We start from the raw sequence: 12,860 nt of genomic DNA on the forward strand, positions 1-12,860 counted from the left end.
CGTGAAGAATAGAATAAGAAAAAAGTGGATTCTGTGTTTTCTTGCTTGTGCGGAATTTTGAAATATTTTTAGGATTTTCTCTATTTTAACATCTTTAACTAGTAAATAAAAAAAACAAGTTCAAAAAAAAATACCAAATTATCAACGGAAAGAGAGGGATTCGAACCCTCGGTACAAGAATTTGTACAACGGATTAGCAATCCGACGCTATAGTCCACTCAGCCATCTCTCCCCAATTGAAAAAAAAAAGAATTACTTTGTTTATGTTATATCACATAAACAAGAAGAACAAAAAGGGAGCTTAAAAAAAAAAGAGACTTGCTTTTTTTTTATTCTTTTTTATCTTATCTATCTTTTTTTTATTATTCTATATATTTTAGTTTTCTTTTTTTCTTTTTATACAGCCAATGAGCCCGGCCAGTACCTAGTCGGGCTCTTTTTCTTTTATTCCCATGAATATTGAAGAAAAATTCTTTATTTGAATATATTTTATTCGAAAAAAAAATATTTGTAAAAATATTTGTAATTAAAAAAAAAATAAGAGATACGGATAGATTCCTATGAGATAAAACCAAAATAAGATAATATAAAAATGTTCTCTTTTCTTACTCCCTCTCTTTTTTCTGGTAACGTAAATTGTATATATATATAACCTTCAGCAAAATAAAAAAATGAAAATTATCCCGTTTTTCAAATTTCATTAGAAGATTCTCTAATGAAACATGTCAATACTCGACTTATTAGAATATTATGCCTCCCATTTCTTTATTTTGTCTGATTGCTTTGTTCAACAAAAGATACAATAATGATATTGTAGCGGGTATAGTTTAGTGGTAAAAGTGCGATTCGTTTCAAGGACCCCCCAAAAGTTAAGGGATCCCCCATTTGATTCATATGCCGATCAAAAACTTTATTTTTTACTTAAAGGGACTCCTTTATACCCCTCGATGAATTATTTGCGGTATAATATACATTATTGTAATTTGTATACAAGAAGAATCAAATCGAATTTGACAAATTGAGTTTTAAAATTATGAAACATAAGTTTTTGGAATTGGATCTATAATCCGAATTTTTTGAGTATTACTAAAGGATCTATGGAGAGAAATATACAAAGTTTCTTTCTAATCGTAACTAAATCTTCCATTTTTTTGCATAGTAAAAATTGAAGCAAAATAGCTATTAAACGATTCTTTTAGTTTACTAGAGACATCGACATTTTTTTAGCTCGACGGAAATTTTCTTCTTTTCCTAAAGATTTTCTGAAATAGAAATAGAGAACGAAGTAACTAGAAAAAAAACATAGATTGTTAGAATATTGCTCTTCTAGAGGGATCATCTAAAAAGCAAGATATTTGAAACCTATTCATACAAAAAGGCTGACATAGATGTTATGGGTCAATTTTTTTTATTGTCCATCTCTTCATTCCGTAAAGGAGCCGAATGAAACAAAAGTTTCACGTTCAGTTTTGAATTAGAGACGTTAAATCAAAATGATGAATCAACGTCGACTATAACCCTTAGCCTTCCAAGCTAACGATGCGGGTTCGATTCCCGCTACCCGCTTCTATTTTATTCTATTTAAATCTATCTTTTTTCTTCGAGAATGAATCTAGAATTCTTAAAGAATTTGTCAATTCTTCATTTTCATTTCTTAATTTAGTTTTAGTTATATATATTCAATTATATTCAATTGATTTTTCTTTTTTATTTTTTTTTTCTTTTATTCTAAATATTTGATTTATTTTATTTTTATAATTTCTAGAATTCTTTATATTTGTTTGATTCTTTAATCTTTTTAATAAGGTTTAGTTAAAAAGGTTAAAGAATCAAATATAAAATAGAAGCGTCCATTGTCTAATGGATAGGACAGAGGTCTTCTAAACCTTAGGTATAGGTTCAAATCCTATTGGACGCAAGTTGTTTGCATATCTAATTTCAACCTTGTCCTTCTATTTTTTTTGATTTATTACATTTTGATTCGAATTCATTATATATAATATTCAAATGAAATAAAAACATATTAAAAGATACTAATTATAAAAATTGGAAAATTGAATTACAAAATTATTTAATGATTCATCAATTTTTTTCTACTTGTTCCTGGAATAAAAAGAGTTCCATCTGTTCTTTAATAGCGTCCTTTAAAAGGGCTTCTGCTTCCCCAGTGAATGTCTTGGTAGAAGATATGATTTCTTTGAATTGAGGTTTATTCGTCTTTAAGTAAGCACGTAACTCAACAAGAAATTTCCTTACCTGTCCAATTTCTAATGAATCAAGATAACCATTCGTTCCGGTATAAATAGTTACTATCTGTTCTTCCACAGTAAGAGGAGCTGATTGGGATTGTTTAAGCAACTCGCGCAATCGTTGACCTCTTGCTAATTGATTTTGAGTAGCTTTATCTAGATCAGAAGCGAATTGTGCAAAAGCTTCTAATTCTGCGAATTGTGCTAATTCCAATTTTAATTTACCAGCTACTTGTTTCATGGCTTTGATTTGAGCCGCCGATCCAACTCTGGAAACTGAAATACCAACATTAATAGCGGGTCTTATTCCAGCATTGAATAGATCGGCCGATAAGAATATTTGGCCATCTGTAATGGAAATTACATTCGTAGGAATATAAGCTGAAACATCTCCCGATTGAGTTTCAACTATTGGTAAAGCAGTCATACTTCCTTCGCCTAACTGAGAACTTAATTTAGCGGCTCTTTCCAAAAGACGCGAATGTAAATAAAAAACATCCCCTGGATAAGCTTCGCGACCTGGTGGTCTTCGTAATAGAAGAGACATTTGCCGATAAGCCTGTGCTTGTTTGGAGAGATCGTCATAAATGATTAAAGTGTGACGTTCACGGTACATAAAATATTCAGCCAGAGCTGCTCCTGTATAAGGCGCGAGGTATTGTAATGTAGCTGGAGAATCCGCTGTTTCAGCTACTACAATAGTGTATTCCATTGCTCCTCTTTCTTGTAAGGTAGTCACCACTTGAGCCACAGAAGATGCTTTTTGACCAACAGCTACATAAACACATATTACATTTTGTCCCTGTTGATTGAGAATTGTATCTGTGGCTACTGCTGTTTTACCTGTTTGTCTATCTCCAATAATTAATTCTCGCTGGCCCCGTCCTATGGGGATCATCGAATCAATAGCAATAAGTCCTGTTTGGAGAGGCTCATATACCGAACGTCTTGAAATAATACCGGGAGCGGGAGATTCTATTAATCGAGATTCCGAAGCTGAAATTTCTCCTCGACCGTCAATTGGTTTAGCCAGGGCATTTATAACACGACTCAAATAAGCTTCACTTACAGGTATCTGAGCAATTCTTCCTGTTGCTTTTACTGAACTTCCCTCTTGTATCAGCAAACCATCACCCATTAATACAACACCAACATTTTTTGATTCCAAATTCAAAGCAATGCCTATAGTACCTTCTTCAAATTCCACCAATTCACCCGCCATTACTTCATCAAGACCATAAATACGAGCAATACCATCGCCTACTTGAAGTACGGTACCAGTATTTACAATTTTTACTTCTGTATTATATTGCTCAATGCGTTCACGGATAATTTTACTAATTTCATCTGCACGAATGGTTACCATGAAAATATCTTAAATTTATTTTTTATAAGAAAAAAATGATGCCTATACTCTATTGTATAATAGAAAGCCTAATCAGTTATTTTTTTATTTCATCATCCCAAACATGCCAATATTAGCACTAACAGTACGTAAATGTAACTCGTTGTTCAAGCAACTATTTAGAGTTCCTAGAGCTCCCTGTAAGGCTTGTTGTAAAACCCGCTGTCGAACTTGATTAATAACTCTTTGTTGTTCAAAATCAATAGCTTCGTTTTTGTAATTTTCTAATTGTTCCAAAGTCGTATAAATTGAATTAATTAAATTCAATTTTTCTCGTTTGATCTCAGAATAGCCATTCACCCGAAACAGATCTGCTTCTGTTTCAACTTTCCTTAAGCGGGCCTGGGCTTTTTCGAGCTGTTCAATGGCGTTTTCCTGTAATTCTTCTGAGTTTCGAATAGTTCTCCAGATTTTCTGTTTTCGATTATCTAATAAATCACGTAATGAAAGTAGACTCTCTTTCCATCCATTTCAAAATGTCTATGATCTCTTCCCGAACCAAACATGAATCTTTCGATTCATTTGGCTCTCACACTCAATTACTTATCGGAAATTTACCAATTTTTTATGTAATGAGCCTATCCTCTCTTCTCTATTCAAAGTGAAAACAATTACCAATATAAGACTAGAATATTCGGAGGACTCTTTTGACCAAACAAATATATGTCAACAAAGTTGTTTTTTTATTCAAATCCAAAGACTTCTTTTGAATTTATACATAGGTCATCCATCGATTACGCATCGTACAAAGGGGAGGTTTAAATTCACCCGTTTTTTATTTCTCGCCATAAATAGGATTCAAGCCATTTTTTTTATCGACATGAGTGTTTTATATCGAAAAAAAATCGAATAATTTTTTTGAAACCGTTTCCTTTCTGTATTAATATAGCGGTAGAAAGAGTACTACACTGCGTATAGACTTCAAACTCTTTTTAACCATGGTAATAGTCCAAAATTTTTGGTAAATAGAGAATCAAAGTGGATTACCAATAAAGCGCGAAATGCTATGGTTCTTTAAGATTTTTCTTAATTTATTCAAAAAAGAAAATGAATTCAGAAGTAATTCGCGGGATTCTGCACATTTTCTTAATTCTAACTAAACTAAAAAGTGCAGTTTGGTTAAATCCAATTTATTCTTTGAAATAAACAACTCGCACACACTCCCTTTCCAAAAAAAACCAGTAGACCTAACACTACACTAAGATTTATTGGATTTGTTGCTAAAATATCGGTATTAAACACGAAACTTCCGGCGGATGGCCAGGAGCCCAAACAAAGGAAAGAATCGGTTATATTTTTCATATGATCTCATCTCCTCTTATGAATAGACTAATTATCTTTCTAATATTCCTATTAGATAGATAATATAATAATCTAATTGGAATATATAATTATAGAATTTGATATAATTTGGATTGGTCAATCAATTGGAAGATTCCCTAAAAGAATGATACTTCTTAGAATTAGATACCAGTTCTTTTATCAATTGCAAAATCTATCTAGTTTGAACACTTTCAAAAAATTATCTTAAAAGAAATAAAATAAAAGAGGGGTTCATTGGACTAAACAAAAAGAAGAAAGAGGGTGAATAAGTATGTGAATACCTTTCAATTAGTCCTTCTCCTGTGTTCTTATCCGAACAGATAAAGAATTGTAGGAGTGAATTATTAATATAATTCGAAAAAGGAAGTCCACATATGTATTTTTATCTTTTTAGGATTAAACAAAAGGATTAGCAAATAAAAGTGCTAATGCTACAACCAGCCCGTAAATTGTTAAAGCTTCCATAAAAGCCAGACTAAGTAATAAAGTACCCCGTATTTTTCCCTCTGCCTCTGGTTGTCGTGCAATCCCCTCTACAGCTTGCCCTGCGGCAGTGCCTTGACCAACCCCAGGTCCAATAGAAGCAAGCCCTACGGCCAATCCAGCAGCAATAACAGAAGCGGCAGAAATAATTGGATTCATGAGAATTTCCTCGTAACCTACATATAAAAGAAAGAAATAGTTAATGATATAATCGACTAATAAATTCTGACTTCATTTTTCAATTACCAAGACTTTTTCAGTTAAAGTAATTAATAAAAATAAGAATTAAAAATTGAAAATAATAGTTATTAAACGAATTACTTCGAGATTTCTTTTTTCGTCTCGAACTACATAGTTTTGGGGGTGAATCTGTATAATCTTTGTTCTTCTCTTACCTTAATTTTGGAATCATTCTTTGAATTCTTCGTTTTTTTATACAATTTCTTTAGTTTTTTAATTTTCAATTCACAATTAGAGCTGAAACGCAAGGACTTTGCTTTTCTATCCCTATAGAAATTGACAGTAATAGCGAGGCCTTTTTTATATAGAAAAGATTAGTTATTTCAGATATATGGTTAGTTCATATAAAACTAGTTCATCTATAATATCATATCACATATACATAGGTTTCTTCTATGCTGTAAACTAATTTTCTTTGTGTTTTAGATTCAATCGAAATTGAAATTCATTCTTTGAAACCTAAAAAACCTTGACTGATCCCCTCACTTCTATTTTTTTTATCATGTTTTTTTTTAAGCTCCCCTTCCCTCTTTTCTTATTCTCTTATCCCATATGGATACAATCAATCTAAATAAATTCATTCGATTTCATTAATGTTTCAAAGAAATATAGGAAATTGGGTGATCTAAATGTTTTTAATTATCTTTTGATCAATTGTTGAATTAAATGTGAATCAAACGAGAATCTACTAACATTCTATATAGTATCTTTTTATCACACATTGTAAACGTAAATATCATACAGAATTCTAATTCTAGCTATTCATTTTTTTTGAATATCCAAACTAATATATACTAATCGAATAGATCTATCTATATCTATCTATATATCTATAGATAGATGTTTATTTTGTAGATTCTATTGAGCCACAATATATGTGTGGCAAGCTAAACAAAAAAGACTATTTTTGAGAAAACTAGTCAATGATGGCCTTCAATGGATTCACCTATATAAGCCGCAGCTAAAGTAGCAAAAATGAGAGCTTGAATACCGCTTGTGAATAATCCAAGGAACATGACAGGTATAGGAACTACTAAAGGTACTAAAGAAACAAGAACAACAACTACTAATTCATCAGCTAATATATTTCCGAAAAGTCGAAAACTAAGGGATAAGGGTTTTGTGAAATCTTCTAATATGTTAATCGGTAAAAGGATTGGAGTTGGTTGGATGTATTTACTAAAATAAGCTAATCCTTTTTTTGAAAGACCCGCATAGAAATATGCAACTGATGTAAGTAAAGCTAATGCAACGGTAGTATTTATATCATTTGTGGGTGCAGCTAACTCCCCATGAGGTAATTGGATGATTTTCCAAGGTAAAAGAGCCCCTGACCAATTAGAAACAAAAATAAATAGAAACAAAGTTCCAATAAAAGGAACCCACGGACCATATTCTTCTCCAATCTGAGTTTTGCTCACGTCTCGAATGAATTCAAGAACATATTCAAATAAATTCTGACCGAAAGTGGGAATGGTTTGCAGATTTCGAATAACTAGAATGGCTGAAACCAATAAGATAGCAATTACAACCCAAGAAGTAATAAGTACTTGGGCATGTACTAGGAAACCCCCTATTTGCCAATAGAAATGTTGACCTACTTCCACAGCAGATATATCGTATAATCTTTTTAATGTGTTGATAGAGCATAATAAAACATTCATATTGTCCTGTCCTCTAAAAAAAGAAGTTGAAAAAAGGGAATTATTTTTATTCAAACATCTCCTTTCCCTTTTGATTTGTCTACTTTCATTTTTGATTTTGAATACCGATACTAATTACATAAAATTTTTGTTTGTTTTCTATTTTCATTTTTGTGCAATTTCTTACTAGTATAGTAAGCGATTCCATAAATCTATGAACCCCTCGAAGCAAATTCAAGAATTTTTTATCTTATTATTAATCAAGAATTTCGTATATATCTAGACCGACCCTCACAAATTGCAAAAACTAATTTGTTAAGAATTAATCGAATTGAGGCTATAGCATCATCATTAGCTGGAATTGAAATATCAGCGAGGTCCGGGTCACTATTTGTATCAATTAAACAAATTGTTGGAATTTCCAAAGTTATACATTCTCGAAGAGCCGTATATTCTTCTTGTTGATCGACGATTATTACAATATCTGGTAAGCCCTTCATATATTTAATGCCGCCAAGATATGTTTCCAATTGAGCTAATTGTCTCTTCAATATAGCGGCATCTTTTTTTGGAAAACTATGAAATCTCCCCGTCTTTTGTTGCATTCTCAAGTCCCTGAACTTTTGAAGTCGTGTTTTTGTAGTATACCAATTCGTTAACATACCGCCGAGCCATTTTTTATTAACATAATGACACCGAGCTCTTATTGCAGCCCGCGCTACTGAATCAGCTGCTTTTTTTTTTGTACCAACAATTAAGAATTGTTTTCCCCCACTTGCTGCATCAAAAACTAAATCACAAGATTCTGATAAAAACCGAGCAGTTCTAATAAGATTTGTAATATGAATACCCTTACGCTTTGCAGAAATATAAGGTGACATTTTAGGATTCCATTTTCTAGTACCGTGGCCAAAATGAACACCAGCTTCCATCATCTCTTCCAAAATTATGTTCCAATATCTTTTTGTCATTTATAATTATCCCCACACTTTTCTTTCATTTCCAAATAGAAATTAGATCAATTTTTTGAAATGAAAGAAAGAGACCCAGTATACTGAAATAGAAAAAAATAAGTGTTCCGAAGGAACCTTCTCTTCTACTGAAAATTTGCCGTTGATAAAAAAAAGATCGGGCCATTTTTTCTATTTCATTGAATATGATTCGTTTATTTATTATGTTTCTTTTATTATACAAAATATATACAAAATAAAGTGACCGGAGATGAATACGACCTTAAGAATCATTATTTTAGGAATTCTTAAATCCTAGATTATTTTGATGTATCACATAAATTCTTTTTTTTGTTTCCGGGGTAATCTTGTTATATTGCCTTTGCTTTGAACGGTATATTATTCTTTTGAATCCAGTACCAACTGGCATCATTCCCCCTAAAACAACGTTCTCTTTCAGACCTTTCAACCAATCTATGCGACCCCGGAGAGCGGCTTTTGATAAAACTCTAGCAGTTTCTTGAAAACTTGCTTCAGATATGAAACTTTGAGTATTCAAAGATGTTTTTGTTATCCCCAATAATAGAACTCGATAGCAGATCGACTCTTCTAAGGAACGCCCAGCTCGTTCGGCCCGCAACAATCCAATTAGTTCGCCAGGCAAAAAAACATTAGACATTCCATCTTCTGAAACCAATACTTTTGATGTTATTTGACGCACAATAATTTCTATATGTCTATTATGAATGTGAACTCCCTGGGATCGATAAACTTTTTGAATTTGATTAACCAAAGAAATACGACTTTGCGCTATAGTTAGCTCAGCACTAATGAAGAATCCCCAAGGAATGCCAAGAATTCTTGTTATACGCCCATTCCAAGTATCCACTCTCTTTTCTAGGTTTATGGATATTGAATCAATCGAACGAACTTCCAATACCTGTTCTACTTTTGGAAGACCTTGTGTTATATCACCTGATCTCGATTTTTGATATATAAATGTAACTAATATATCTCCTTCAGAAAGTATTTCTCCATAATGACCATGAACAGTTGTTCCAGGAGTCGCCAAATAAGGGTTAGCCGATCTTATTCCTACAGAATCCATTTGAACAGTTAGAATTTGACCCGATTTAAGGTGTGGTTCATTTTTCGTTTGAACTATACATACATTTTCGCAAATAAATTGACCAAGACTTATTATGGGAAACGTTTTTTTTTCACAATAATTATGATGGAAAAAATGCCAATTCAAATAGAATGGATTTAAAAGGATGTTACTAGATAGATCAGATTTATAAATGATCTCGTTTTCGTCTATTAAATAATATTTTAATACTTGAAAAGTTTCTTTTAATTTGTCAAGTTGCCCGTTTTTATTTATCGAGATCTGATTATTAGTAATTAAAAGGTAAAAATAAAAATGGGCAACTTGAAGGGCTATTCCTAAAGGACCTAACGAATTTTGAATTGGAATCAGAGGATCTCTTTGAATTGGATTTATTTCTTCTTTTATCCCATTGTAATATTTTCCATCGTGGAATGATCGTATTTGAAAACAATTCGATGATGACAAAATTATTAAAGATCGGCATTTCTCATTTCTATTCAACAACATATGAATAGTTCCATGATTTTGACTAAGTGATTGTTGAACTTTTTCCCTCGGATCTATAAAAAAAAATGGATTGATGTTGGTCCAGTCCGACTCATTATCCAAGATAAATCTTGAACCGAGCGGATCTTTCCTTTTTCTTATATATGAAATATGGGATTTTCCTAAGTCCATTTTTAAGAAATATCTAACCAAACCTTTTATACTTAGTTCAACAAAAGAAGCATGCCCTTTTTCGATAGAAGACAATTTTTTGTCTTGATCCCAATTTAAGACTAAACAAGTCCGAACTAATTGAATACTTGTATTAGAATTAGAAATTCCCCGAATTGATTTTCCATTTCCAGAAAGAATATAATGAATAATTTGAAGTTCCAAATTATCTCTTTCTTGTAACATATCTTGGGAAAAAAATTGGATTAAATTGATCCTATCTTCTATTTCATATAAAATGACCGGTCGAACCAAAACAAAATACTTTTTTTTCATAATTGTGATCCATTGAGCATAGATCCAATTTTTCATTTTTTTTTTTGATCCTTTTGAATTTTTTTTTACCGTTCTCGGTGGTATCAACATGGCACTGTGCCGGGATATCTTATCCATTTCTCCGGGAAAATAGATATTCCCGGAAAATATTTTTAATTGAATCTTTTTTTTTTTCTTCTCCAATCGAACCAACCCGCTTACTTGACTTCTTATATTTACAGTGATTGGTGTATCTACTTCAATAATACTATTGTTCCGTACCATTATGGAAGAAAATTCTGGTAAAATATACACTTCTTCGGGAATGAAAAAAAATTGATCTACTTTAATTTGGTATTTTGTCTTAAATTCTTGAATTCCTGGATACTCGATTAAAAAATCCTCTTTTTTAAAAATGTAATTTATATCAATAGTCCTATATTTAGTAATACCCGAGCTCTGTGTTCGGTATTGAGGATCATCGAAATAAGCAAAAATACTATTTCTACGAAAAATACCATGGATTGGTATTTCAATCGAGATACTGGAATCTAACATTAGTGCTTTGTCTCGTTCTTGAATCGATTGGAATTGAAATGGAATAATGAATCGATTTCTCCGCCTCTTTGCTAATAAATCCGTAGTATCGTGAAAAATAGCAGGATGTGTAAAATGACAATGATCTTTACATAGGATTTGATTATTTTTTGAATAATCTGAAATCCTTCTTTCTTTTTTTTCAGAAGGAGTGAAACGAAACAAATTATGTCTTACTTTATTATTACTTGCTAAATGGTTACAAATATCTCTTTCTCCTGTAGAAAGATAATGAATGTTCAATTGATCTTGATCTTTTCGGGTTGAAAAAGAGACTGAAGCGGATCTGTCTGATTTTCCTGATAAAATCCATAAATGACTTGTTTTTGGTAAGATATGGACATTACTATATTTAAATTCTGATGCATGATACACATCCGTACTCCAATGCATTTCTCCTTCTAAGTCAGAATAAACATGTTTTCGAACTTTTTCTTTTAAATTAAAAGTATATGTTCCTGCGAGAATCTCGGCAATCACTTGTTCTGATTTTACATATTGATTATTTTGAACTAATAGAAAACTTTTTGGTGGAATAGTCACATTATGTATAATGTCACCATTTTCAATACTAACATACAAGTCTATATAACATAGAAAAGCAGGATGCCCGTGACGTGTACGTGTAGGATGAACCAAATCCTCATTGAATTTAATTTTTCCATTATAAGGTGCTCGCACCTGTTCGGCAGTCCCCCCTGTGAATACTCCGCCAGTATGAAAAGTTCTTAATGTTAATTGAGTGCCCGGTTCTCCAATGGATTGGCCCGCAATAATACCTACAGCTTCTCCTAATTCCACCAAGTGACCTTGAGTAGGACTTTGACCATAACACAATCGACAGATCCAAGATGTATTCCTACAGGTAAAAGGAGTTCGTATAGATATTGGTTGTGTTTGAAAGGTTTTCAATCGATTGAAAAGTCCAATTCCAATATCTTGATTTCTAATGGCAATGCATCGTGAACCTCTGTATATATCGTCTGCTAATACACGACCAATTAATGTTTGTGTCCAACTACTTTCCGGCATCGTTTCATTCTGGGTATTTACTGAAATTCCTCGAATGGTACCACAATCTGTTCGACGTATAACAATATGTTGAACCACTTCAACAAGTCTACGTGTAAGATATCCAGCATCTGATGTTCGTACAGCAGTATCTACAACCCCTTTACGAGCTCCGTAGCAAGAAATTATATATTCTGTTAAAGATAGCCCTTCGCGTAAATTGCTTTGAATAGGTAAATCAATCATTTGTCCTTGTGGATCCGACATTAATCCTCTCATACCTACTAATTGGTGTACTTGAGATGCATTTCCTCTAGCTCCCGAAAAGGACATTATATGGACTGGATTAAAAGGATCGGTCATTCTAAAATTAGGATTCATTTCTTGTCGAAAATATTCACTTGTAGCATACCATATCTCAATGGATTGGCGTAATTTTTCTACTGCATGTACATTTCCATAATGATGCTGTTTTTCCAAAATCAAATTTTGGTGTTCAGCATCTCGGACTAGCCATCCTTTCGAAGGTATTGTTAAAAGGTCATCAATTCCTAATGAAATGGATGTAGCCGTAGCTTGGCGGAATCCCAGAGTCTTGACTTGATCCAGGATATGTGATGTATATGCCATTCCGAAGTGATCTATTAATCTGCTAATAAGTCGTTTAATGGCAGTTCCACCTATCACTTTATTGTGAAACATTAGATTGGTCCGTTCTGCCATAAGTACCTCCCTATTCCACTCAGTGGGATTCATTCAGTTCAACAATGGATTTGAGTCAATGATTGAAAAACTGCCTTTTCTTTATCTTAATTTGTGTAGAAATTGAGAAATTAAAAAACTAAGATCCTTGTTAAATGTTAAATCATGAAGATT

At 32.4% G+C, this 12,860-nt stretch overlaps 1 non-coding gene across 1 annotated transcript; it reads left to right on the forward strand.

The window, feature by feature from the left end:
- The first annotated feature begins 1,846 nt into the window (after positions 1 to 1,846).
- TRNAR-UCU (transfer RNA arginine (anticodon UCU)) lies at positions 1,847 to 1,918 on the forward strand. Its single transcript has one exon. It is a non-coding gene; the product is annotated as a tRNA-Arg (tRNA).
- Positions 1,919 to 12,860: the final 10,942 nt, after the last annotated feature.

The sequence above is a fragment of the Vigna unguiculata genome, unplaced genomic scaffold (genome assembly GCF_037176805.1).
Source record: "Vigna unguiculata cultivar grain cowpea cultivar isolate G323 ecotype 2 unplaced genomic scaffold, ASM3717680v1 ptg000214l, whole genome shotgun sequence".
NCBI classification, from domain to species: domain Eukaryota; kingdom Viridiplantae; phylum Streptophyta; class Magnoliopsida; order Fabales; family Fabaceae; genus Vigna; species Vigna unguiculata.